This window comes from Sturnus vulgaris, chromosome 2 (assembly GCF_052056855.1).
Source record: "Sturnus vulgaris isolate bStuVul1 chromosome 2, bStuVul1.hap1, whole genome shotgun sequence".
NCBI classification, from domain to species: domain Eukaryota; kingdom Metazoa; phylum Chordata; class Aves; order Passeriformes; family Sturnidae; genus Sturnus; species Sturnus vulgaris.
Window position 1 is genome coordinate 113,453,550 of NC_142244.1, and position 25,705 is coordinate 113,479,254.

At 42.0% G+C, this 25,705-nt stretch overlaps 2 long non-coding RNA genes across 2 annotated transcripts in view; both read right to left on the reverse strand.

Annotated features, from left to right (window-relative positions):
* Window positions 1–25,705, reverse strand: part of LOC106853539 (uncharacterized) — a 119,338-nt gene that overhangs the window by 65,763 nt on the left and 27,870 nt on the right. The gene's annotated exons all lie outside the window — the stretch shown is intronic.
* On the reverse strand, window positions 4,555–24,227 carry LOC148224978 (uncharacterized). Its single transcript, XR_015801861.1, has 2 exons — window positions 24,054–24,227; window positions 4,555–5,124 (listed from the first exon to the last, which is right to left on the reverse strand). It is a non-coding gene; the product is annotated as an uncharacterized LOC148224978 (long non-coding RNA).

Genomic DNA, 25,705 nt, shown 5'->3' on the forward strand with positions numbered 1-25,705 from the left:
ATTTTATTCATAAAAGGGTGGCTGAAGAAGTATAACAAGAAAAGGAAATTTACTGTTTTTTTCCAAGCCTTTTCTCTGAGATTCAGCCCTGCATATATTCCAAGATTAAAAAGCAAGATGAATATCCTCTGAGTAAGAGAGAAACATAGCCAGTTTACTCATACATAGAGGAATACAACTACTCTAGGTTTGTCCCATCATCCCTGGGCATAGAAACTACATATTTTCATATGACCAAAACCAGCCATAGATAGCTCCACAGTGGGAGTAATTCTCTCCCCTCTTCAGGTATATTAAAACTAGAAACACTTATCAGGTCACTGCTTTCACTTCTGACCATGGGTAAACCACATAAAATGCATGCTATCACATTTCAGTATTTATTTCTTCCCTAGCCTTCCTCCTGTTAAGGATCATTTTGAGGTATGCACTGAAAAGGATAATTAATATAAGGAAAATATGTTATTTAACTGGTGCTGATACCAGAGCTTGTGCTATCATCCGAAAGAGGCAGCAGCTCTAAACTGGAATTTGACTTCTGCATTTTAGATCTGTGGGGACCAAAAGCACAATCAAAGAGCTGAAGTTTCAACATCTGGGACACTCATTATGCAGCTTATTCTCCAAGTGTATTCCTTTTAATTATTGGAATCGTCACTTGTCTGCTCCTGGTGGAAAAAGGGGATTGTAGAAAACCAGGCTAAGTGGAAAGCACCATTTACACTCTTCACTGCTATGTGATATTGCCTTGAATTACAATGCTCATTTTTTCAACCTTTAGGAAAATACAGACTCATTGTGGGGGAAAAGAAATCTTGCATCCCATACCCAGCAACAGAGGAAAACTGAGGAGACATGAAGGAAGGAAGAGAAATCCTTCTACCTGAAGCCTTTAGTAGTTGAAACACATAAGCTGGGATAGAATTAGCAGAAATTGTGATGGCAAACAGATGAGTGATGGAGGCCTAAAATAATGACAATGGCTGGCAAATGGAAATAGAAGTCAAACTGTCAGAAATTACAGTCAGGGTCTCAGGCCTTCACAAAAGGAGAGAATTTGTACATTGGGACTTTTCTTCACCTCTCCTGGTTTCACAGGCTGCTTCCCACGCTCAGCCACCATTGCTCAATATCTCTGCAGCAACTGCAACTGTTAATTACCTGCCAAATTTTGAAAATACTTGGACTTTTTTTGAACTGAAGGAGATGTCATTTGGTAAGGCAAGTTCCCGGGGGACACTGTTTGAGATCATGCTCCAAAGCCCTGTTTTCTAGCAGTTATACCAAAGTGCACATTTCTGTTAATACTTCTGGGCCCCGTAAAGAAGATGGGACCAAATCATTACCATCCTGAGGTCTATTTCTTTTCATACATAGATATCTTCCTAATATTAAATGGCTGTGACTGCATAGGCTGCCTATGCCCAGAGGACGAGTGATGATCTTAAGATTCACCAGCATTGGATGAGGCCAAGACATTGACACCAAACAATTTTTCTTCCTAAGATGTGCCCAAAAAGTCATCATTAACCCAGTTACAGGGCAGGGAGTCTTTGTATACCTCTCTATATGCCCCTGTTGCCTTGACCCGAGAAGGAGACATCAGGGGGAAGAGATTTAAGCCTTCGAAATTAGGAACCCACAGCATTTCACAGACCCAAATGGACACATGTTGATAAGTGCAGGAGTTCAGTTAAAGAGTCCACTGTCAGGTAAACATGGATATAAAATATCTGAGGGGACTGAAGGCCTATAAGTGAATGCAGTGGAGCAGGAGGAAGGGTGAATTGCTGTAAGCTGAGGTTCCACAAGAGTTCAACCAATACAATTTCCAATTTCCATCTCACCCCAGCCACACATTCCAGCAAGATATTGTGTACCAGTACCAGGCCTTGCTATGACAGTGCTATGAGCTAGTTCAGGGAGTCAAATCAGGTAAAAAGTAAGTCTGCAGAAAAAAGCTGAGACCTTTAAAAAGTTTTGTTCCCTGAACTGGCTCATGACATGACCATGCAAATATCAGTGCTGGCAAGAAGAGAGGGAGCAAGGTGCAGGACCAAAGCTCTGACTTGGACCTGAATCAATTTGGACATGAGCCCTTAAACAAAGAGCTAAACTAGTCTGTGTAACGTCACAAGCATGAAATAATTCCCCAAATTGCTGCTCACATTCCTATTTACACAGCAATCCCCTGCTTCAGTAGAGTGCACGAAGACGTATCTTTCTGAGGCAACAAACGTTTTTCTTCCATGCAGAATAAACCTATTCCGTACATTGCTCAAACACAATCTGCCTGACCCTTACTTTTTCTACTGAGCCCCTAACCAGATGTAAAAACTGAACTGTAAGGATTCTTCAACAGGGCTTGAACAGCTGACCAGATCTCTGCCAGCCTTTACAGGCTTGCTGAAAGACAAAAAGAGCATTCCAGTTCATCTCAGTTGGGCTTGCTAAACCACAGCATTCTCAACCAAATCCAGCAGGTTTTGACTCAGTGCTATTGTTCTTAGGCACATGGTAGACACAACTTAGTTGCTTCCCATGTTATTGTTTTGTTTTGTTCTAAAGCATTGCCTCTCATTCCTCTCTAATTCCTGGCAGTGTTTCATGGGATTTTGTGCTTTAAAGACAGAGCTCTCAGAAACAACAATTCTTCTACAGATATTTCCCCTGTGTAGTTGTCCCTTTTCTCTTTAGAGACAGCATGATCCTATATCACTTTTGACTAAAAAATGTGACAGCATCTTGGCCTTACTCCATAAAAGCACATTGTTTTATTTACTGTCCATGTAAGCCTGCCTGGGAGTTATAGATTGACATAAAAGGCATTTTCTATTGATATTTCATTTAGCATTAAAAATTTGTAATGTACTTCCATCAAATGTCCACTTTTATTCTATAAGTTAACTGATGCTTTCCTACTTTCTCTTTCTGAAGGCTTCTGATTTTGTGATTTGCAAAGCCAGCTGTGCACATGGTACATGCACCACCTACCCCCCCACTGACTGGGCTATACTGTTTAAAACACCATCATGACCCTTAGTGCTTTACATAGTTCTGTGACAGTTTTGTCTTCTTGGCCAAAGGCACAGAAAGATGTACCCCACGTCCTGCTGTGGCCATTTTGCACACTTCCCAGGCAACATTTTCCCAAGCAACATTTTGTATGCTTCCCAAACATGGATCAGACACCACAGTTACAGAATACAGCCTTGGGATCCTTGTTGCTGTATGCCAAAGAGGGCAGCTCAGAGCCCAGCAGGGCACAGACAGACTCAGGCCTGGTCCCCAGCATGGCCTCAGGCCTTGTCCCGAGCATGGCCTCAGGCCTGGTCCCCAGCATGGCATCAGGTCTAGTCGCCAGCACAGCGTCAGGCCTGGTCCCCAGCATGGTGCCAGGCCTGGTCCCCAGCACAGCCTCAGGCCTGGTCCCCAGCACGGGGTCAGGCCTGGTGCCTAGCATGGTGTCAGGCCTGGTCCCCAGCACGGGGTCAGGCCTAGTCCCCAGCACAGCGTCAGGCCTGGTCCCCAGCATGGTGTCAGGCCTGGTCCCGAGCACAGGGTCAGGCCGGGCCCTGTGGGGCCTGCTCCTCCCACAGCCATCCCGACCTGTGTTTTCTGCTCCACAGCTCCTTCTCTGCCTGTTCCCTTCTCCAGGGCACACCTGGCACGGTGAAGACTGGCATGTCCGCACAAGCAGATGTGGCCAGGGGCATGTATGGCACCCCACAATATACAAACAGCTCTTGTGTCCAGGATGAAAATCTCCCCTCAGAGAAGGCGTGAGGACAGCACCAGTGGAAATACCTGTGCAAGCTGCCTTAATCCTGTGACACAGCCTCTCAGTTCTTGGTCTGAACACCCTCCATACAGCCACATGCCTTTCCATTCTTTCACTCTCTGCCTCAACAACCAGTCTGGGCTCCAACCAGAAGTTCACACACAGCAGACCTGGAATGGATTCCAGCCCTGTCTTCACACTGCTTGCCTGGGGTGTGAAATGAGGCTTCACTCTCAGGGGAGATATTTGGGTCACGGTCAGGGATGGAGTGACCTACTTCAGTATCCTTGGGAATTACTTTTACTCTCCATTTCTGACTCAAGAGCCATGCCCAGACAGATGTATTACCACAATATTGCAACTGTCCTAGTGAAACCTGCCAGCTCTGACTGATCTTGGCATCCCTCCTAATACCCCTGGAACCATTCACCCCTCCTGGCTGGTCTGCTGGCATGGGAATAGACAGAGCATCTCGGCAAACCTCACCAGGCCATCCTTGCACTTTGGATCAGCCCATTACATAGGGATGTTTCAGCACATGCAGTGCAATTATGTCAATATCAAGACACAGCGGATTTCTCTCCAACACAATTTCATCAAATCAAGAAAAATGTCCTAATTCCTACAGCAGTAAGTTGTCTCCCTTCCCCCTCAGACACAGCATTAACCTTCTCTACTCAGCAACCCACTCACAGGGTTGCTGATAGCTACTAATTAAAAAGGTTTTTAACTGACTGCAAAACTGGACTGAGTGAAATGATGATTATCACTGCTATTGATATGAATTTTAATTTGGATTTCTGAAATAAGCAATTACAGCTTATAGATATATGTACATATATGCATACATACATGCATGTATACATACATGCATGTACACACAGACATCCTTACTTATATATTTTTGTATATTACACAGAGCATGGCCCTCCCATGGGTGAGTATGAAGAAAAAGACAAAGCTTGTGAAATTCAAATTTCATATGCCGAGTGGAAAATGAAGAATTTTTAATCCCTTAAAAGTGCTCTTTCCACAAAGTAGGAAGAAGTCCATTTTCCAGGATTTGCTCAACTCTGCCAAAGGGCAATTTCTTCCATCCTGTCCTCTATTGACAAGATCACAGCTCTGGACCCTCTCAGCTGAGACATCATAGTTGAAAGTAGCTGTAGTTTTGAAGCTCAGAGCCAGAGGTAATAAGTCTCTGAAAAGAGGAGCTAGTGTTAACTCTCATTGGATGACTCAAGCCATTTCAGCTTTCTTCTGAAGAGCTTTGGATTTAATCTGTTCATGTTTTCACACCCAGAAATGAAGCAGATTCAGCAGCTGAAGTCTGGTCTGGATGGCTGCAAAAAATGATTGAAATGCAACTTGAGTGAACCCTAGAGGCTCATTATACGGAAGATACCCTCTTCAGTAGCAACTGGAAATATCATGCTTCTGTTACAAAAAATACACAGTCCTCCTTCTTTGAAGCCAATTTCCACAACAATTTTTCAAATAAGAAAAGAGAAATTTTGCGAAAAGCAGAGAAACTGCAATGTGCTGGGACCTAGCAGAACTGACTGCAGCACTGCACAGATGCAATCCATCCTATTTATAAAGAGACAAAGTGTCTCACAAAAAAAATCTTCCTCCATTCATTTCTACACAAGCATGGTTTACATCCCCACTCTAAGGACTGAGCTTCATTTTCATAAGATGTTTTTCTATCTCCTCACAATGGAAATCTTTCCCATTTATTGCCCTCTTAAATAAACAAACAAACAAACATATCAAAGAGGTATATCTTTTTTTTCCTGTTCTGCTTGTCTATGAATTAATTGATTTAAACAGATAGGCCAGAAGCAGATTTTTGGTTTTCTAAAATCTTATCATTTAAATCTTAGTTTCTACAAAATGACCAAGAGAAATCAACTATGCCTCATCATCAGGGTTTTTAGGGAGGAGAAAGAAATGGAGATTACTCTCTAAAATCTGTTTTTTATTTGTCCCAGAGACAAATTAGCTTTCTTTCCTTCTAGCAAAGCAAGGTGTAGACCCATTCCATCACTGGTCTCTTTTCAAAGCGATTTCAACAAGAGATATGAACTGTGCCTCCATTTTCAATCTATAGAAGAGATGCGGAAGTGTTTCTTTAAAGGAAAGAGGCGTTAAGAAATGTTATTGAAATGTGGGAAAATAAATAACTTTTATCCCTTATGATCAATATCAGCAAAGGTGAGGAGACTGTCAGAGGCCCAAATCTGAGGCAGAGCTGAAACTCCCCCTGTTGGCATTTGGTGGGCCATGCCTGAAAACCAACTTTACTCTGTCTTCACAAACCTTTGGGGATTCATTTCAAATGAATAGGTACAAATCCTCAGTTATTTGCTCCTTAATGCCAGCTGGGAGAGAAATTAGCCAGATCCTCTGAAATCTGTGCCACTGCTCCTCCCTGTGCCTCGCACTTGGCGAGCTGTGAGATCTGAAAGTGGAATAAACCCACGTCATGGAGCAGGCTGGTGAGGAGAAGCTGCAAAGTAGGAAGGAAAATTAACCACAGGGTGCAGCTCAGTGAAAAATACAACATTAAAGGAAAAAGTGCCTCCAGCCATCCTGAGAGTTTGGGGAGAAGGGAGCAGTGCCTGCTCAGTGGAAATGACAGGTATCAGGCAGTGCCTTTGCTAACAGCCTGTGAATTTATCTTTGGGTTCACAAGGTGGTGATGGCACGATCAGTTGGTTCATCCACCATCAGAAAAAAACCAAAACACCACAAATAAACAAATTGATCTATGGAGCTGGCCCCTATCCAATGGCAGAAAAAAAATTAGAAAGAGGAAGAATTACACGTGTTAGTCTGGCTATGGGTAGCAAACGAATCTATCATCAAATCCAGCTAATAAGCCCACTCACTTTGTGTCAGGGAAGCCATGTATCCCAGAGGGATTCTTCAGGGACTGAGTTTCAGTCATTCTGCCAACTGCATTTGTTGTCATTTGGAACAAATTCCTACAGCCCTTTCTCTTTTTTTTTTTTTTTTTTGCCTGTCATAATTAACTTCCCAGACCATCTTTATGCACATGGATCAGGGTTAGCACAGGCAGTGCTGTTCTCCTGCAGACTGAACATATGCTGTGGGTCTTCTTGTTCCCTCCTTTGTACCTAATGGCTCTTCTAACTCTCAAAATTCAGAGTAATGCATCTGATGATGCCAAGGACAAGAACTAACAAGACTTTTAACACTGCAGAGCCAATGCAACTGTAGGGAAACAAATCAGCACCTATTCTCTGTGGACCACAACCACCTATATCTGCTAACCTGCTGAGAGTAGAAATACTACTTTTGACATTGATGTCAAAAGCATAGAGCTACTGTTTGATGGCTGAGTGTTTCTAGCATTGTTTGCCATACAGAAGTGTTTGCTGTTCCAAACATGTTGTAGAAATTGCTGTATAAAAGTCTGCTTTATATAAAATAGTATCACCATGACATGGCTGAGTGAGGAATTTATGTGACTGTGGAAAGGGCTGGACAGCACAGACTTAAAGCATGCTTAAAACTTAAAGCATTTAAAACTTAAAACCTCTGGGAGAAGGCATCTCACCCCTCTCACAAAAGGCAGCAGATACTGAGGATTGCCTTAAGCCATTCCCAGTTTATTCTTTGCAAGGGAAGGAGTATTTTGCAGCTAAGGTCAAACTCTGTTCCTCAATAAACACTGAGTGTGTCCTTTCCTTTACACAGCCCTACTGACCCAAGTGCAGACTCTCAAGGAGTGGAGTGCTACCCACAATCACTACAGATGGCAGGATCTCATTCTGTATTGATCCTGCAATTCTGCAGTTCTTTCTGTATCTGTGCCACACTAGCAGGAGGTCTGCTCTGATCTTTCTCTTCTTGTGAAATCATTATCCCATGAAGAGCTAGCTAGTTATTAAATATTAAGTGAAATTAAACTCATACATGCAGTTGTTCTGACAACTCGTTTTAGTGACAGCAGAATTTTGTTCCTGCTTTTCACATAAAAGTGTGAAGAGACTGCAAGAGATTTTAGCACTGCACAAAAAAGCAAATATCATTTCTGTCTGTTCACTCATGACAGGAAGAGTTAACCACAGGCACACTGCTCCACAATGTACACATCACAAGCAGGAAGCCATGTTCAAGCATCCTTTACACCACCACTGAATTCACCAGCACAGTTTCTCACCTCTGTGCAATGGCCCTGTAGCCTCTCCTCTTCTCAGTTCATGTTTGTGACTCAAGTGGAACACACACATGCTACAGGCACCTGGCAGAGCCCTAAGGAGCTCACTCATCAGTCCCCTCCTACAGCATTTCTGAGCTGGACAAACATTGCTCACAATAGAAATCATGTTTAAAACAGTCTTCTAATGATATATCATTTGTGGGGGTTCTTGGAGGTCTTCCTAAGCCCTTAGCAAGCACAGGGGTGACAAAGGCATAGGGAAAGAGCAGCAGATGTCAGCAGGGAGTCAGTGTCACAAGTAGGACCACCAGTGGGTGCCTGGGACAGGAGGTCCCTGCAGAACAGCCCTTGGCAGATGGATGTCCTGAGTGTCCTACTGGAGGCCACCTTACAGAGATGCACCATTCAACACCTGTAGGAGCATTTGTAAAGTGACCCAGGTTCAGCTCAGAGGCATCAGCAGTGGTTGTCCCGAGATGCTGATGTGTCTGAAGGATGCCATCCACAGTCCTGTGCATCCCCAGCACAACACAGAAAAAGACACAGAGTCCACCAAGGAGAGCAAGGCTGTGGACAGCACTTACAGCAGGCCCTCAGGAAGCTGCTGCTCAGGAGTTTCCTTCCTGGGCATCAGCTGCAGCCCAGCACATTGACCCAGAGCTCGCTCAGATGTGAGGTGCTCCAGCAGCCCTGTGATGCTGCTTCCCCAAGAGCAGAAGCTCCAGCAGGTTGATTTGCTGTGGAGGTGAAGCTTTTCTCTGAGCACAAGCACTTCATCCCAGGAGGAGAACAGCCACAAGCAGTTTGAATGTGGTTTTACACCCTTTCATGAGCTACACATAGTGACAAATTTTCTTTGAGCATCCCTTGCATCCCTACCAGGCTACCACTGGTCTGGCCTCGAGACCAACTGAGCAACCACTCTTTTTCTCAAATGCATTTTGATTGAAATACCTACTTTTGCTTCAGGATTGCTTTGAATGCTAATGTGTTCATCTTTATTTCTTCAGAACAAACTGTTCGTAATTTCACAGGTTTTGTTCTTTTCTGCACGTGCTATCTGCAAATGGATTAGCTTTACTTTCAGCCTCGAGTGCTTCTGTGCAGGCATTTCAAAGTGAAAGAACTTTGGAAAAACAATTTTCTGGAGTGCTTCAAGAAAACAAAAAAAATCACATGAAGTGACTTTGAATTATTGCACTGTATTAAATTACTTAAATCCTTAAAGCTGGGATTTTTAAGGTTCTTCTAACTGTTCAGAGAGAGAAATATATAAAGTAATACTTCTTAATGCTTTCACTTGTTCTTTAGTCTCAAATCAAATTCTCTAAATGCTTACAATGCTATGCTTTATTCATAAAAGGTGAAATTCATTCATTCTGCATAAATCCTTACTCATCAATCAGGGCAACAAGTAGGAAATGGAGGGAAGATAAACTGCACTGTTCAAAATAACCAGACTAGCAGAGTGATTCAGAGCATTTAAAACTAGGCTCCTGTTCTGAATCATCCTCTAGAGAAGTCTCTCCTTCTTCAATAAGTATAGGGGAGTTTAGGAGGCAAGTCTCCTTAGGCTGAAATAAGCCACTTTAACTCAGACCATCATTTTCTTCACAGACCCATAATGTTCTGCTTCTGGATCCTCTCTTTACATAGCTTCCCTGTGGGGTTAAATCATCCCCATTTAGAGGGAATTCTCATTTTCCTGAATGTTGCAATCATCCTTGAAAGATGTAAAACACAATCAGCAGGAAAAAAAATGCAAACAAAGGACAAAGTGAGAAGAGCTGAATAAACAATAAAAATATTAGTGCCAAAAAGACATTAGTCTTTGTTGTCTGGGGCAGCACAAGACATGAGGTCTTTCTCTTGTTCCTATTGCAATAAAAAATGAAGAAAACCTGCTTGCAAATATTTATTCGTATTTAAAATACATTAGTTTGGCCATATTTGCAGTCAGTATGTATCCACTTTACTTGATCATTTCAGCACCCACATTCCACCAAGCTGTATATTTAACAGTAAAATTCACAATTTGCACTGCTTGGTGTGCTACAGAAGCCATTCAATCAGAGAACAGAAATGATTTGACCACAAATTTGCAACTGTAAATATTTATATCTAAGCGTTTGTAAATGATGTGCAGTACAAGAATAATTGCCAAATCAATTCAAAAGGCAAAACTGAATAAATTAATGCATCTATGAATTATTCATGAATTTTACCTTCTCACATAGCAAGTTTATTATTTCTCTATGTAACAGTAAGCAGCTAATATGTCTGAGTGCATTTAAAATATCGATTAGTCTTCTGGATACACTATTCAGAGCTTTTAATCAACAGAAGATTTCAATAAATATTAAACTTTCATTTAGGGAAAATATGAGAAGTCTTGGTTCTAGGGATAATGCATGCTTATTTCATTGTATAAGGGAAAAGTATTTGCAATTTACCCAAAATATCAAGAGAATTTTCCATAGCCATTTTAGCTTAGATGAGTGTAATAATAAAGTGCTCAAGAATTAATTGGCCAGGAATCTTGCAGATTTGATTGATCTTGGGAAGATCAATCCAAAAGACAGAGCTTGACTGTTCCAAACAGCTACACACTGTGGAGAGGAGCCATAATTTTCTCTAAAGAAAATTGCACGCTTCTCTTGCAAGGAAGAAAAGCCCAAGACACATCTCTTATACCTTGGCATGTCTGGGAAACCCTGTGAATGGCTTGGAGACAGGAAATGAGAGCAGCTCCTGGAGGGTTTGCTGTTTCATTGTGAGATGGGGTCAAGGACAGATGAGAGATGTTGGCCCCACCTTGGCTCCCTTGCCCCAGGACTGGGCTGGGTTTCACCCCACAGCCCCCCATGGCACAGCCTTGGTGACAGCACAACATCTGTACCTGTGGTCCCAACACGTCTCAGGAGCTGCCACTGCTGCCTCTGACCTTCCTTGGGGACTGTGCATCACATTCTGTTTCTGACTTCAGGCAAGAGATTGGAACAGCAATGCTGTAGGTCTGTGTTACTCGTGCACTACTGGTAGGAAAAAGAAGAGCAATAGTCTCCCTGGGAGGCATCTTCCTGGTTACTCAGGTACAAACACCAGGAACAAGATTTAGAGTATGGGGGTTTGTCCGCCAAGTCAGTCAGAAATGCTTTTAAAGCTTTGCAGAGGCTGAGGCTATTGATACAGATTTTAAATCAGATTGCTTTATCCCAATTATTTCCACTTGTTTTCTTGTGTTTTGTTTAGCTGTGTATGTGTTTGCATGAGAGAGAGAGAGAAGGAAAGAAAAAGGAAAACATTGCCAGGCACATTTGGCTACTGCTGCAGAGAAGGTCCAGTCTCTGATCTTATCTTCACAGGGAGATAGTACTCTACAGTTAACCCGTGCAGAAAACTTCAAAAAGCAGACTGTTGATGACAGAGTCTGGTTTATGAGACCTGATAGTCCAACCTCACAGGTTACTCTACGGTATGAGGAGGTGTGTACATCTGCTCTGCTTAGAAGTTTCAAGTACAGAGATATTTCCAGATAAGACCAACTTATCTCTGTAAACAAAGCAGTGAGCAGAGGCTGCAGCACAGAGGGGATCTGCAGACAGACAAGATGTAGTATCTTCTAGATTTTGGGAGCCCCATTCAGCTATCCTACTTCTCCATGCTTTGCTTCATTTTAATGGTGCTCTCAGGGAGGCAAAGGAAACATTTATCAGTGTGCACTTACCTACAAGCAGTTTGAAGTCATACAGCATTATGCAAGAAATGAAGAGGTCATAGAAATTAAAGGCCACTTCAAGGCTGTCATCTAACCCAGCCCTTCTTTCATCACTCAGGAATAAATGTTAATAGGTTACATGTAAAAAAGTTTGTGAAACTCCTAAAGGAAGAGGGTGGCGTTGAGAGGGACCCCAGATTGGACAGTTAAAATTCATTCCACTCTTCCATCATACAGTCTGTTCTGCCTCCACTGAAAACTATCTGAAATTTCCTTTTGCTGTAAAGCTTTAAACCAAGCTCTGAGCAGCTAAGATGGATAGCTAAACTATTGTCAAATTTGTGCAATACATGACACAAATGTAAGAAGTTTTTCTGTTTAAATGTGTATTGGCTAAATAGTTTTGTAAAGATAAGGAAAACACAGGGAAAAATTTTAAGAAAAGAGAAAATCAGAGTCTGTGTGCAAGATCATTTTTAGCCTGGTCCCCACTGCTTTAAATGAAATGCAGAATTCAGATTAATTTAATATAGGAATCATGTGCTTATCATCAATCCATGTCAGCCAAGTCATATAAATGGATAAAGCCACAAAATGTTACCTTAGCCTGGTTGGATTTCCTTAGACCCCTCCAGACAATGGGAGTCCCAGGAAGATTCCCTGGGATGTTCTCTGCAGCACCTTGTCTCTCTCCATGGAGCAATTCAAGTGAGTTCAAGGAGAGGAGGCAGGAGGCACCCCACACTGCATGTGGACTTTAAGAGCTGTTACACTGGGCCTGTATCAATTAATTCAAAACAAATTTGGAGCCATAAGCCAACCTTCCCAGGCGAATGCTTCACTTTACTAAGAGCTAGCTATAATGAATGTGTTAGCTTTGCAAAAATAAATGGAGCAGCTGCACAGAGGATAAATGGCCATCAGACCTAAACAAGGCATTTATCACAAAAGTACTGGAAAAGGATTTTCAAGATTACCAAACTATTTAAAACTCAACTTCAGCTTAGGGTGATGTTCCCATTTTTTTCAATACCATGCTGCTGACTAAAACAGGGTTGTTCCACTCTCATCTCTAAACCTTCCTCTCCCATATTGCTGCTTAGCAGACAGTACCCACCTGGCATTTGTACTCTCCTTCCTAAATGTCACAGTCAGTACATTGAACACCCTTTTGCTTATTCACCTATTCATGTCTCTGACAAGTTCTCTATTCATCTGTCTGTCTGACCAGGTTCATTTTGAACTCTGATCATGTCCTCCAGAACATCTTGCAACTCCACCAACTGAAGTGTCAAATTTTAAAAGCGTCTCTTCCATCAGTCAAATTGTTTGTAAAAAAGAGAGGTATTTTGCATCTTATTGTATATTAGAAGTAGCACAAGATATATGAGAAACCTTCCATCTTGATAGCACTGACTTTGAGGATAATTTCTAGTCATTTGTGAAACTGGCTGACAGTGATTATCATTTGACATCCCCTTGAGCAAAATAAAAAAACATGGTCATATGGAGTGCAGACCAGTTGTATTTTTCATGGAGTCTGGAGACCATTCAGGGCAGGAATGTGAGGAATCCCCTGACTGAACTTGATTTGTGAATGTGTTTGAGTTTGCAAATCCCCATTTAAAAAATGGACCACATTCTGTCATCACTGGCTCAGGGAAGAGCTTTCTCATGGCAAGTGAGAGGAATGGCCAGAGCCAAATGTTTTGCACATTCACTTGAAGAGAAAACAGAGAAAACCTTCAGCTGTTTCTTTAAAACTATAAAAGTCCTGCACAGTCACAGAAACAAGACTTCAGGTTACCTGTCACTCACTGGTAATGAACGTTAATGACAAACCACATATGTAGCATCAGTGCAGACCCTTCACTGGCTTTTTCCAGTCAAGAGTATTTTATCCAGGTGACCTTGTCAGGGGGATTAATCACAGTGCAGGGCTTCTCCCCCCTCATCTTCAGTGTATACAGCCAAGTGGGAGGCCAGAACCCCAGAGAAGTATTTGAAAAGTGTGAATATTTGTTAAATCTTTTTTAAGCTTCATTTTTGTTCAAGGGCAAATTACAGCACAGCAAATCTCTGGAGTACTTCCTCATTTTGTTCAGCCTGAACTTGGCAATACATAGTTTCTGGAAACCTGCAGTTCCTGATGAATACCAGGAAGATTTTCAAGTTTCCTATCAAACACGTATTAATTTGATTGAGTCCAAGCTTGGGGAAAAGTCTCTAGACAGAGGAGGAGGAGCTGTAGCAGTCACACACTGATTTTCCCACTGGCATGTCCCACACTCTGGGCTAACCCAGGTTCCTGCTGGTCCCATTGGCATAATGCTCCATGTCATCCCTCATGTGGGGTGGACAACCAAAGTTTTCTCACTCCACAGCTATCAAAACTGAGAATATTTCTCACTTGCAAGGTATTTCTTCTGCACACCCTGCTGTACCTCCTGCCTTCCTCACTCCTTCCCTCTGAAACATGCACATGGAGATACCCTTCCTTTATAATCTCTCTTCTCCCTATATTGACATAATTTAACTTTATGTTTGGAGTTTTTTACCCAAAAATTTCCAGAAAAGATAAGATGGTAGACAAACCCTAACTGTCTTTCCAAGAGCAAATTGCTGTAAGAGAGATTATCTACTGAAGCAAGTGTTACTTTGATTTATCACCCCACTCCCTCATTCCTATTGCTCACTCCTACTACTGAGGCTGCACGGACCCAGTAATCCCTACAAAGAAAGAGCTTGACCTTTATATTTCCCAATAAAGGATGTAGAAAGCTTTAGTGCAATTTCATCAGATTTTCTTCAAATAGATTATATCCTATCCCTATAGACACAACACAAGAACCCAAACCACAATGAAAGGTTTTGCTGCTGGAGGTAGATTGGGACTTAATAAGGGGTGCATGCACATAGATAACTGAGCCAAAGATGAGGTTGTTTGATTAACCATTGATTTTCAGAGGCACTGGAAAGCAGTTTCAAAATCACTAAGAATCACAACACTGATTTGAAAAGGAATCAGAGAAAAAGTCTTGCTATCACCATGGATACAACAGATGGGGACTCAGCATTTAAGCAAAAACCCTGGAACTTCATACTTATACTTTTGGGCAAAGTAGGTCACTTAATATTAATATTTAGAATATGTCCTGCTTATAAATAAAATTGTAATCAACATACAAAGTAGATCTTGATGTGTCTTTTGTTGGAGTACAAGCATTCATCATTAGATACTTCATTTTTTTGCTTGTGTACTGCCTGTGACATCAACACAATGCAGCACAACAGGTAAGCTGATAGTGGTGTTTCAAACACAGGAAAACCATGGGATACTTTAAACTATTTGAGAATAACTGTAATTTTCCTGTATTCCCATCAAGCCTGAATCAGCCAAATCAACACTCTGATTTAACACAAACATTATAATTTATTAACTTTGTTAGGATCCAGATTATAAAAATATTCAGACACTTTACTTACAGAGATTTTGGTGAGCTTCAGGTATTTGAATGCCTTTATTAATGTGGATCCCTGACCTTGGTTTACTGTCAGTGATGGATCAAAACCAGTGGAATGCTGATGGGAATTTGGTCTTGTTCCAGCCTCAGCACTCCTCATGACTCTATTATCATTTTTCCTTCCCTAACACCTCCAGAGCCTGGTGGAAGATCTCAGCTACAAGAGCCAGTGCAGCTACAGACATACAGTGCTAATTGCAGACAGCAGGCTCAGCTGAAGGGGGCAGGAATGTTTTTTTTCTGGTGCCTTCATGCAGAATTTCTTTAAAATAGCATAAAATGCCCCATGGCGTCAGACTGAACTAAATATTCATTAGCCCAGAGTTCTGTCTTGGACAGTGACCACAGAGCCAGAGAAAGGTGTAAGGACAAGGTAAAGATGGTATGGATTTAATTCAACATGTTTGCCCAGTTTCTAGTGATTTCTTAAACTAGAAACAGCTTTTGCTGATACTTCTTCACAAGATTTTCTGTGATGTCTCTAAGTGCCTTCTGAGCATTGAATTAACACTGTGCCCTGTGACAGGGAATTTCACACTTCATCATGACATGGAATTCAAATCCTTATGAAAATATTTGGCTTAAATGATGCTTCTGCTTTCCTCAGATTGATAGATGCTTCTACTTTCCTATCAATTCCAACATCATTTTTCATAACCGGATGCAAATTGGAATATTTAGCAATTGCACATCACAAACATATAGACTTCATGGAGTCACAGGACGGTTTGGCTTGGTTGGGTTTTCAAGACCATCCAGTCTAACCCCCTTTCAATCCTCTTTCAAATGCCTTTCAATTTAGACACCTGAAATCTTGGGCTAAGTCCATCTGCCCAGATGTGTTCAGGCAATTGCAAACAATTCTAGCCCAGAAGCTGTGGTAGCTACATTTGTTCAGCACAGTGTTACAGATAAAAAAGTCCTTTTCTACCTCCTTTTCTCCCCATAAAATTTCACCTGGGACCCAAAAATAACCTTCCAGATAACAGAAATTGGTACATTGCCACAAAATGTTTCCACTTCAACAGTTAGCACTTCTGGCAAAAAACAACCCCAAACCTATTTAGTGAGGAATTTCAAAGAAGCTGTAATGAATTACTTAACTAGGCTCCCCAGGCCTTGCTCGTGGTTCAGTAAATGTGCTGATCTCTGCCTGATGGCATTTGGCTTAGTTTTTGTATCCCTGAAAAATAAACAGAAGGTTTGCCAGTGGCTTTGGTGAGAACAGATTGAGGCTATAAAGAAATCAAGACAATTTCCTTCTGGAAACCGGTAGCTTTCTGTTAATAGAGGAATCCAGAGGAAGAGAAAGCAGCATGACCTGTGGAAAGATTTCATTATCTCAAAGCATCCAGCCTTTTGAAAAGGAGGACGTGTAATTAAAATGCAGAGATTGAAAAGAAAATATCTCTGAGTGTGCACAGTAGCAGCCCTGGAAGCAGCTTCCATGGGCCAGGAGAGGAAGGCAGGGAAATGGCAATGGGCACTGAGCCACAAATCCTCTCAAAGGTGGAAAGTGAGGGTTGAGCTGTGCACTCTGCCTGGAGTCCAGCAGGATCAGTGTCCAGCACCAGCTTGGCTCACACACTCTGGCTGGTGTGCATTTTCTAGGGAGAGTCTGATGAGGATATGAGAAAAGAAGGATATTTTTTCTAAGGTCCTCTGCATCCATTTTCAGTGAAAAAAGGAAGCAAGAAAACCTGCAGCTGCTGAATGTCCTGGGTGTATCAAATCCAGGACTGATGGTACAGTTTTTTGCAACTCTTTTCTAGCCTCATTTTGCACTAAAAATACATTATACCATTTCCTAAAAGGTTTCACGAATGCTTCTAGTGCACCAGGAAGCGAATAATTCTCTTTATCCTGACCAAAAAAGTCTCAGTTCCTCATTAACCTTTTTAAAGGATGTGATCTCCTGTAGTTCTGCAGAAGAGATGTTGCCTAGCTGGGGTGTTCTTGTTTCCTGTTATTTCATAGCTCTACGGGGAAATAAATGGGGTTTCGAAGAAAAAGAAAGGAAGTGAAAATGGCAAGGGAACAACAGAAGCATCTCTATTATTTTTCTACACCAGGTTACCTCTAAATTGCTGTGCCATTGCCTCAGGTTTAAAGAAACCCAAGGGGAAATCAAGCAATTCACACACAGTCCCAACTGCTGCATGAGATTGTGTCTGAATCAGATGGTATTTAAAGCCCATTATAGACTGAGTGTGATCACACATGCTCAGGCATTCATATCATTTTTGCAGCAACATGAGAGGAGCCATGAGCCCACAGATGTACTCAGAGCAGGAGAACAGCGAGGTGACCTCACTGCAGCATCCCAGAGCTCCAGGAAGGGACAGCTGACCCTCACCACAAGGCAGAACTGCACAGAGGGAGCTCCCTTCACCTCACAGATCCTTCACCACCTCAACTTCAGGACCCCTGAGAAGAGCTCAGGCTTGCCAAGTCCTCCTGTTCAGCCCATGGGCTGCACACAGACCAGGTAGATGCTGTGATTCAGTTACTTCTGGTATTATTCTCAGTCAGTCCTCTTCCACAAATGCGCCTCCATCACCTACTGAGACCCCATTATTCAGCAGCAATGGGGTCTCAGCTCATCTTCAGGACCTCTCTTGCCCTCCCAGGGACATTTTAATGGCAGTCTACCACGCCTCTGAGCCCCTGGAGACATAACCATGACTGGCAGAGATGGCTTTCCTATTCCACTTCCAACCTCATCCTCAAGCTTTTCACTCACCCCCCTGCAGCTCACAGTCACTTGGCTTCCTCCCTCCAGCACCCAAAGCAGTTTCCTAAGCCAGTCTGGGAATGATTTGTAGGAAGAAGTCACTCCTGACTGACACACGAGCAGAGGTTGAGCTGTGTGCTGTTTCCCAAGCCAATTGCTGGCTGTAAACAGCTCTGTGAAGGGATGGAGGTGACAGAGGCCAGGCAGCCTGACCCTCACCTGAGCTGCACAACCAGACAATTAGCCAGAGTGTGTCACACATCTCCAATCTGCACACAAAGGTATTTTACCTAATAACTTCCTGTGTGAAGCAAATGGACCAAATAATTAAAGTACCATGAGCAATCTTACTATCGGTGGGATTTTTCTGTGGTTTCTTCAAAAGCTCATCAAATATTAGTAAATGGTATTCCAGCAATAAAACAAACAAACAAAAAAAACAACAAACTTCCAAAAGGTAAGTGGACATGCTGTTTCCAAAAAGTGCTTTCCCACCTTCTTTCAGCCATTAGAAACCAGAGTGCATGGAGGATGCTCATAGACACCCAGCAGAGCTGTCCCTTGCCTGTAGCTCCCACCCAGGGCAGGCTGAGGGGAAATGCAGCAACCAGAGCAAGGAGCTGGTGAATGAATCACAACAGAACCCAACCCAAACACTTCAAGCTGTATTTTTTTATGGCTGTAGCTCATACTTCCTCTCTAGCTTCACTATTCCAGTCTCTTACAGCAGGACATTGTCTTATATTATAAATATATGTTTACCATCCACGGTCAAAGTAGCAGTGAATAATGTTTGATTTTCTCTCTAGCCAATAGGCATCTGCTGCCTAGGAAGTGATCAGTGAAGTGATAAAGCTTAATCAGAGTTGTATTGTATATTATGAGAAGAGTCACATATCAAAGCTCTGTTCTGAGGTTTCCAATCTGAGCTATTTACTAGATTGTATATCTTTCTTGGTCTTGAAAGGACTCCTAAAAAGCCTAAATCTTACCAAGCTGTTCACTTTCTCGACATCCTATGGCTTTGTGTGGCTTTTGTATAAATAAAAACATAAAATATTTGTAAAAGATCAGAGATGTTGTCCTGTAAAAACACACAGAGTGTTGTGGAGCCAAATTCCAGAAACAATGACAGTATTTTTCAAAATGGAACTCCTGAGGGTTTTGTTGACTAAACACACACATATAAAGCTGAATAATTTTAGTACATTCTGAATATTTAAAATATTAATTTTTTTTTAAAAAATGAAAAAGGTCAGAAGCAACAAAACACCTAATCCTTTGCATATACTTTTAATGAAACCAGTATCTCATCCTGGTTGTGTTCTTATGTTGTTTTTGAAAAATGGAAATAATTCCTGCTAACGGGCACAACTGAAAATTAACTGTTCAAGCTCAAATGAGTGCCAAGAACAGACCATAAAATGGGAAAAAAAGAAAGAGCACTAATTACTTTATTTGTCTCCTAAAACCAAACTAACAAGTAAAAGCCTTTAAAGAACACCGGTCAGAAATACTGATATCAAAGGAAAAGACTGCTGATAATCCTGGATTCATTTGCAATGATTTATTCCATATTTTATTGCACAATTTATAAAAGGGAATTGCAGCAATCGGAGCCCTTGCATTGCTACAAGAGATTAAAAGATTTTCTTATCAGACAACTCAGAATTGTGATGATTCACACCTTCATTATTTCTTGAAACACTCCAGCTTCCTCCAGAAGGTACAGCAAAGGTTTTGCATGACTACATCCCTTAAACCAAACAGTGCTCCTGTCATTTTCCCACGGTGCTCAGAACAAGCTAGAGGTGAAAGAGTAACCCTTTTAAGCCAGTTAAACAACCGTCATTATTTTAAAATAAATGAAGAGGGGCCGAGTTATTTACGACTCTGTGCTCATGTTTTATGCATGCCTTACCTCGGAGACATTCGATAGCCCCCCACAACACTTTGTTGGCTCTAATCTTCAACAAGTGTTTGCCAAGAAGGACACATTGGCCTCTTCACATTGAGAAAGTTGAGATTTGGAGACACAGTAGTCACAAGACAAATGGGAAGACACTGGAAAACCATTTTTGCTGCCAGGGTTTCCACGCAAGCATAAAACCTGGGTCAGGGAGAGTCTTTCCAGTTAAAAGTGAGTGCCAGTCCTTCTCACTGCCAGGTTGAATCAAGGATACGCCCAGCCTCGCTGTGCAGGGAGAGCCAGAAGGAGAACGAGATACTTGCAAGGAATTTCTTGACATCAGCAAAGAGGAGCCATCATACCCACAGAGAATTTTGTGGGATTCCCCAGCCAGCCATTAGCACAGACCAGACTGGCCTTCAGGGTCTGCAAAAGAGATGGAAACTCAGACCCAGAGGGTAAGGGCCTGGAACGGTGAGGGGTGGTCCAGGGGAGACCTTTCTGCTTTGCAAACAGTTTTCTGGAGAACAAGAGGCCTGAGCAGCTGCGCTTGAGAACCAGCTGTACCCAAATGCCTTGTTCTTCACAATTGCTCCACAGCATCCTCATGTGAAATTATATTTTGGTTCTGTAACAGGTAGATACCTTCTCTAGATTTGGCTTTTACCAGGAACATCAATCCTGCCTTGGTAAAACCAGGGGAGGGCACCCATTGCCTTGCAAAGAATGATGAGGGGCTGTGTTACAAGTCCTGACTTAAGGGCTGTGTGTTTTAACCCCACATTGCCCCGTTATGAACCTCAAATATGCCCGAAAGAAGTCAATCAGCACCTCTTTTCTTTTGTGATCTCTCCCACTAAGCAACACTGGGAAGAATTTAGGTTGGATAGTGGCAGTCACACTGGAGATGATGCCCAGACCCAGGGCTGACATGCTGTGTCCTGCACACAGCCCTGCAGCAGGAAGGCTGAAAGGTCTCCCTATCCCTACAGCACACATACGTGCTCTGTTCAGGAGGTTTCAGCTCTGCTTTGAACACAGAATGTGCCCAACTACACATAAATTGGTGTCCACTGATATTTCCACTGCAATGTCTGATTTGTGTGGCTTATGGAGACTTGGAGTGAAGCAAATAAAAACACACCTCTGTATCACCTTCTACCCTGAGAACCCAAAAAGGCCCTTCAGTGACTTTCCAAACTCCATTTAAACTTTCTTTTTAACTGAGTTTCATGGGTGAGATATTTAATAGAATGTGACCCCCCTAGCTCATTTAGCTTTGTAGACAGTGTATTGTGCTTGAGACTCTCATCCATTCATGCCCTTGTATTACCTCATAAAGGTATTTTTTAGAAATAAAACATGAATAGGGAGATTTTTTTTTTTTCCAACCTTAGCGATTAGCTGGAGATTAGAATTCAATTGAGCAGTTTAGTTAAATATGGGTTTGTGTGTGTTGATATGGCTCCCCATTGTCACTGCAGGTATGAGAGGTTTGGCAGTTTCCCAGCTTGGCTCTCCAGTGGGGGTTCGAAGCAATGCAAAAAGCAGTGTCCCACCTTTCAGTAAAATAAAATGAAATACTTCTCATAAAATGCTTATTGAAATCTTGCCAGTTTTAAGAGAGAAACATTTGCATGAAATGTATTGTTTGTTCCAAAGCTTCACCTTTTTTTTTTTTTTCTGGACAGAAATGTCTGGTTTGACTTGATTATATATATACATATATAGTTGGGGGTTGTTCCCCCTTCAAGCTAGCTCTAAGGAAACAATATTAGAAGAAGAAATAATTAGGGAAGCCAACAGTCAGCTGCTTTCTCTGAAGAATATTGGGCAGATGACAAACCCACTACAACATTTGGCACACTATTTATGGGCAGGAAATTTTAACAGAGAAATGAGAAATGACACTCTGCAAATCATGCTGAAGCTCCATGAAAGTTTTTCCTGCTAAAACTGAAGGACCATAATGACAGACAGACAAAAATGAACTTCTGTGCTTTCTCCTTGTCATGATGGTAACTCATAGTTTTCTTAGTGTGAGATATCTCTTTTTCTGAGCAGTGACAACATTTATAAAGGCACTCTAAATGAGAAAGATCTTTGGAATAATCTTTTCCAAGTTAGCCTATCATTACCAATAAAATACCTCTGATTTGAACAAAACATGTAATTTGAGAGGGTTTTTTCCCCTGCTGGTGTAACTCCTTTGCTCTTTTAACTCCCAAAACCACAAAAAATGCTCTCAGAAATATTCCCAGCTGCTCAGGTCATGCTCAGCTGTGCTGATACCCGTTTGCAGCGAACACGTTTAGCACATTAAGCTTTGATTACATGACAAAATTGGAGTCAAACAAGCATCTCCCCATGCATTAGGGAACTGCACAGCTACAGTAAGTCCTGAGGCATGACAGTGGAAGACCCACTTGCTAAATACACAAAGTAGAGGCAAAAAACCCCCAAAGCTCTCTGAGTGTCCCCCATGGAGCAGTCAGCACACGGTGCAGAGGGGCAGCAGGGTGGTGCAGTCACTGCAGCTGAGGGCTGGCCCTGTGACATTTCTCTGTCCTCTGCCACAGCTCTGCTCTGCCCCTGGAAGTCTGACCTTGAGCTCATGAAAGCAGGAGCAGAAAAGACATCTCCATTTCATTAATCCCAGACTCTGAAGGGACGAGATGAAGTAAACACAGATGCACCGACAGAGTGCAGAGCAAAGCCCTGCTTCCCAAAGACAGGGATCACAGCTGGTGTCCTGTTACAAACTCTGCACCGAGAGATCCTTCCTGCCAACATCTAAGCCATGGCAAGGAAGAGCAATGATGCAGGTTCAGCTCTGTGTGCCACCAGAAACCTGACTTCACACTCTTGTCTCCTCTATGACCTGACTAACCTAGCAAGTGACAGCCTTGTTATAAATATCCAAGAATCATGAGGTGGTCACTTTCCCACTGTCACAGCTAATTAACTTCTAGGAATAACTATGGGAACTATTTCACTTTGCCATCCCAAACATGGGCCTGGAGTGAACGTGTGTATCTGAGTGAATTGGCTGAGAAAAAACACCCCTCTGTTAAACAGCAGGGCAGATATAAAATACTGTGGGTATGTGCCATGTATTCAAGGCTCTGCAATTTGCTAAAAGCAGCACCAAGATTTACAACACAACTTTCAATCACTTCTATCACAATTTCAATCTCTTGCACATGGCAATTCTAATGGACAGAGGAGATATCAAAGAGTTCATCTGTGTACAAGCCTCAAAAAGTGACTGCATTCCTAAAAAAATAAAAGTGTATATTAACTGTCATTTCAGTTTAGAAAAATCTAGGCATAACCTCATAATTAGGAACAGCTAAATTGCCTACTCTTTAGTCAACGGCACAAGGAGAAATTTATTTTGTTTAATAAACTGCTCTTAATGATTACTGTTTGTTTGCTTCCTAAATCTCAGAGTAATCATGTACTGCAAGTGGAAAATGCTGCTGAGGAGGTTTGTCTCCTGAGCTTATATGACAAAAAAATCTCTTCAGTTTTCCAGTTTGAGGGGAGCTTTTCTCCATAGCCCCTCACCATTGATCTGTGAGCCTCGTGCCAGCTCCTGGTCAAAAAAGGGGACGTTGACTTATGGGTGTGGAGGGCAGCCAAGAACATGAAACCAGCACCTATATCTCAGGACACAAGAAAGCTGTAAACTGGCTGGATATAGAGCAGCGATTGTTTTATAATAATTGTCCACCATACCTGCATCCTGTTCCTGTTCCAGGAGTTTACAATGGATCAATGTACCCAAAGTGTTTATACCCAGATGAACCTGGGGCAACCCAGTTCAAAAGACTTTTCTTTCCCTCGTCTGGAATGACCCCAAAAAATGGAATTTGTTCTCCCTTCAGAGAGGGATTACAAAAAAAAGCAACCATCTCTTTCCCATTCCGCCCATGTGCTGGAGCACAGAAAGGACAGCACAGATATGAGGAGGGAGGTCACATCATTCATGATTTCCCTTTTGCAGAAGATTTTGGAGCTGCAGGGTGCCTTTCCAGACAGCTTTCCAGGAACTGCCAGCTGGAATACCAATGCAGAGAAGCCATGCTTTGCACAGAGACATATGTGCTCTCACACACATACATAAAGCCTCTGAACTCACTGCAAGAAAGGTTTTACCCCAACAGCAGTATCAGTCAGGTGTGGAAATTACCTTAATGCAAAGTCCATGTGAAGATCAGCCCCTTCTATTTTACGGCGGTAGCAAGGTGATCCCACTCACAGCTGGGACAAATGCTATTGCTTCCACATCACTATCTGGTGGCAAAAGCTATTTTAAATTCATAGACAGAAAAAAATGACAGAGCTGAGAGGTTGAAGTTAGAGTGAGCCAAGAGTAGGAAGTGCTGTACATTGTATCCTAGAAACAGCTTTCAGTTCCTCGGTCCTTTTCAGTTATTCATTGTACAGGGGAGGTTGGAAGAAGTGGTGCAGATAAAGTAGATATCAGCTGAATTTTTGCCAGGTGGTCATTAATCCCTAAAATTTCAATCTTATTTTCATTAAAATTTAACAGCAAAGACTACGGAAGCACAGCTGAGTTTGAGCTTCAGGAATGTGTTTATGTGTATATGGGTGGGAAAAAACAATAGCTGGATGGAACAGCCTGAGATATTCCCTCACCTACAGTGCAAAAGGATGAAATGATACCATGAGCTTTTTGTCTGTAGTTTACACCAAGAAAACACGTGTGTGAAAGACTGAACACATTATGATTCAGGAAGCATCTCTTTACCCAGATGAAGATGGGGATGATTTTCTCCAAAGAAAATAAATGGAATTTTTTCCTCATTATGAAAGAGAATCTCGTCGTGATTTAGCGGTCCTATGAGAAAGAGTGCTTTGCCTTTGAGAGTCAAACAAAGCTGAGTGAGAATCCAGAAGATTTAAAAGTAACCTTGGAATGATATGCAGATGCTGGTTAAGATGTAGATATGCCTGAAAAAATATCCAGCTCCTCCTTAAAAATCCTCTACCTTCCAAAACATATATCAAGCTTAAAATGGAGCAAAAGTTCTGCATATCCTTAGTGAAATCTAAAGTGACAAGGAATTCACCTGTTTTCTCTCCCCTTTGGAACAAAGTCAAGATTGCTTTGGTGAGAGGAGCTAGCATGTTTTGCAAGTTTGTATCATATCCAGTGGGGAGCCGGTCATTAAAAAGGCATCATTCTTTTGGGGTTTAGCTTTATCCAAGGCTGAGCCTTCAGATAGAGATTCCAGTCTGTAGGAGGGGAGGAAAATCTAATTGAGCAAAAGGAGAAAAATGTAGCTTGCAAATTCAGAACTATTCCATCAAAGATAACTAGATCATCTTTTTCATAGCAGGAATTAGAAGTGACAGATGGCCTTGCTGCTGAACCAAAGGTGTAGAAGTCCTGAGATTCAATCTGTATTTCTGGCTCTGAAACAGATTTCCTGTGCAAGATAGGGTAAAAAAGCAGCATTTTAGTAATGGCCAGCTTCTGCAGACTTTATCTGAAACAGATAAACCCTGATTTTTAGAAGAGTGGTCTGTGAGCCCCATTTTACTTTCTATGGGAGGGGCGATGTAAAGGCACTGCGGAAGAGACAGTTTCTTTCTCACAGATTGGATTTAAAAAGCTGAAAATTTAAAAATGCAAAAGCAGTGCCAAATCTTGAAAACTCTGACCAACGGTGTTTCTGAGTGGTGGGTTTACATCTGTGAAATAGAGACATTTATCCCCTTTCAAAATTCCTGTGCATGCACAGGAAAATACGACCTCAGACAAGACAAACAGAGCAGAGGTAACACCAATGACAATACCTACAGGTAAGACACCTT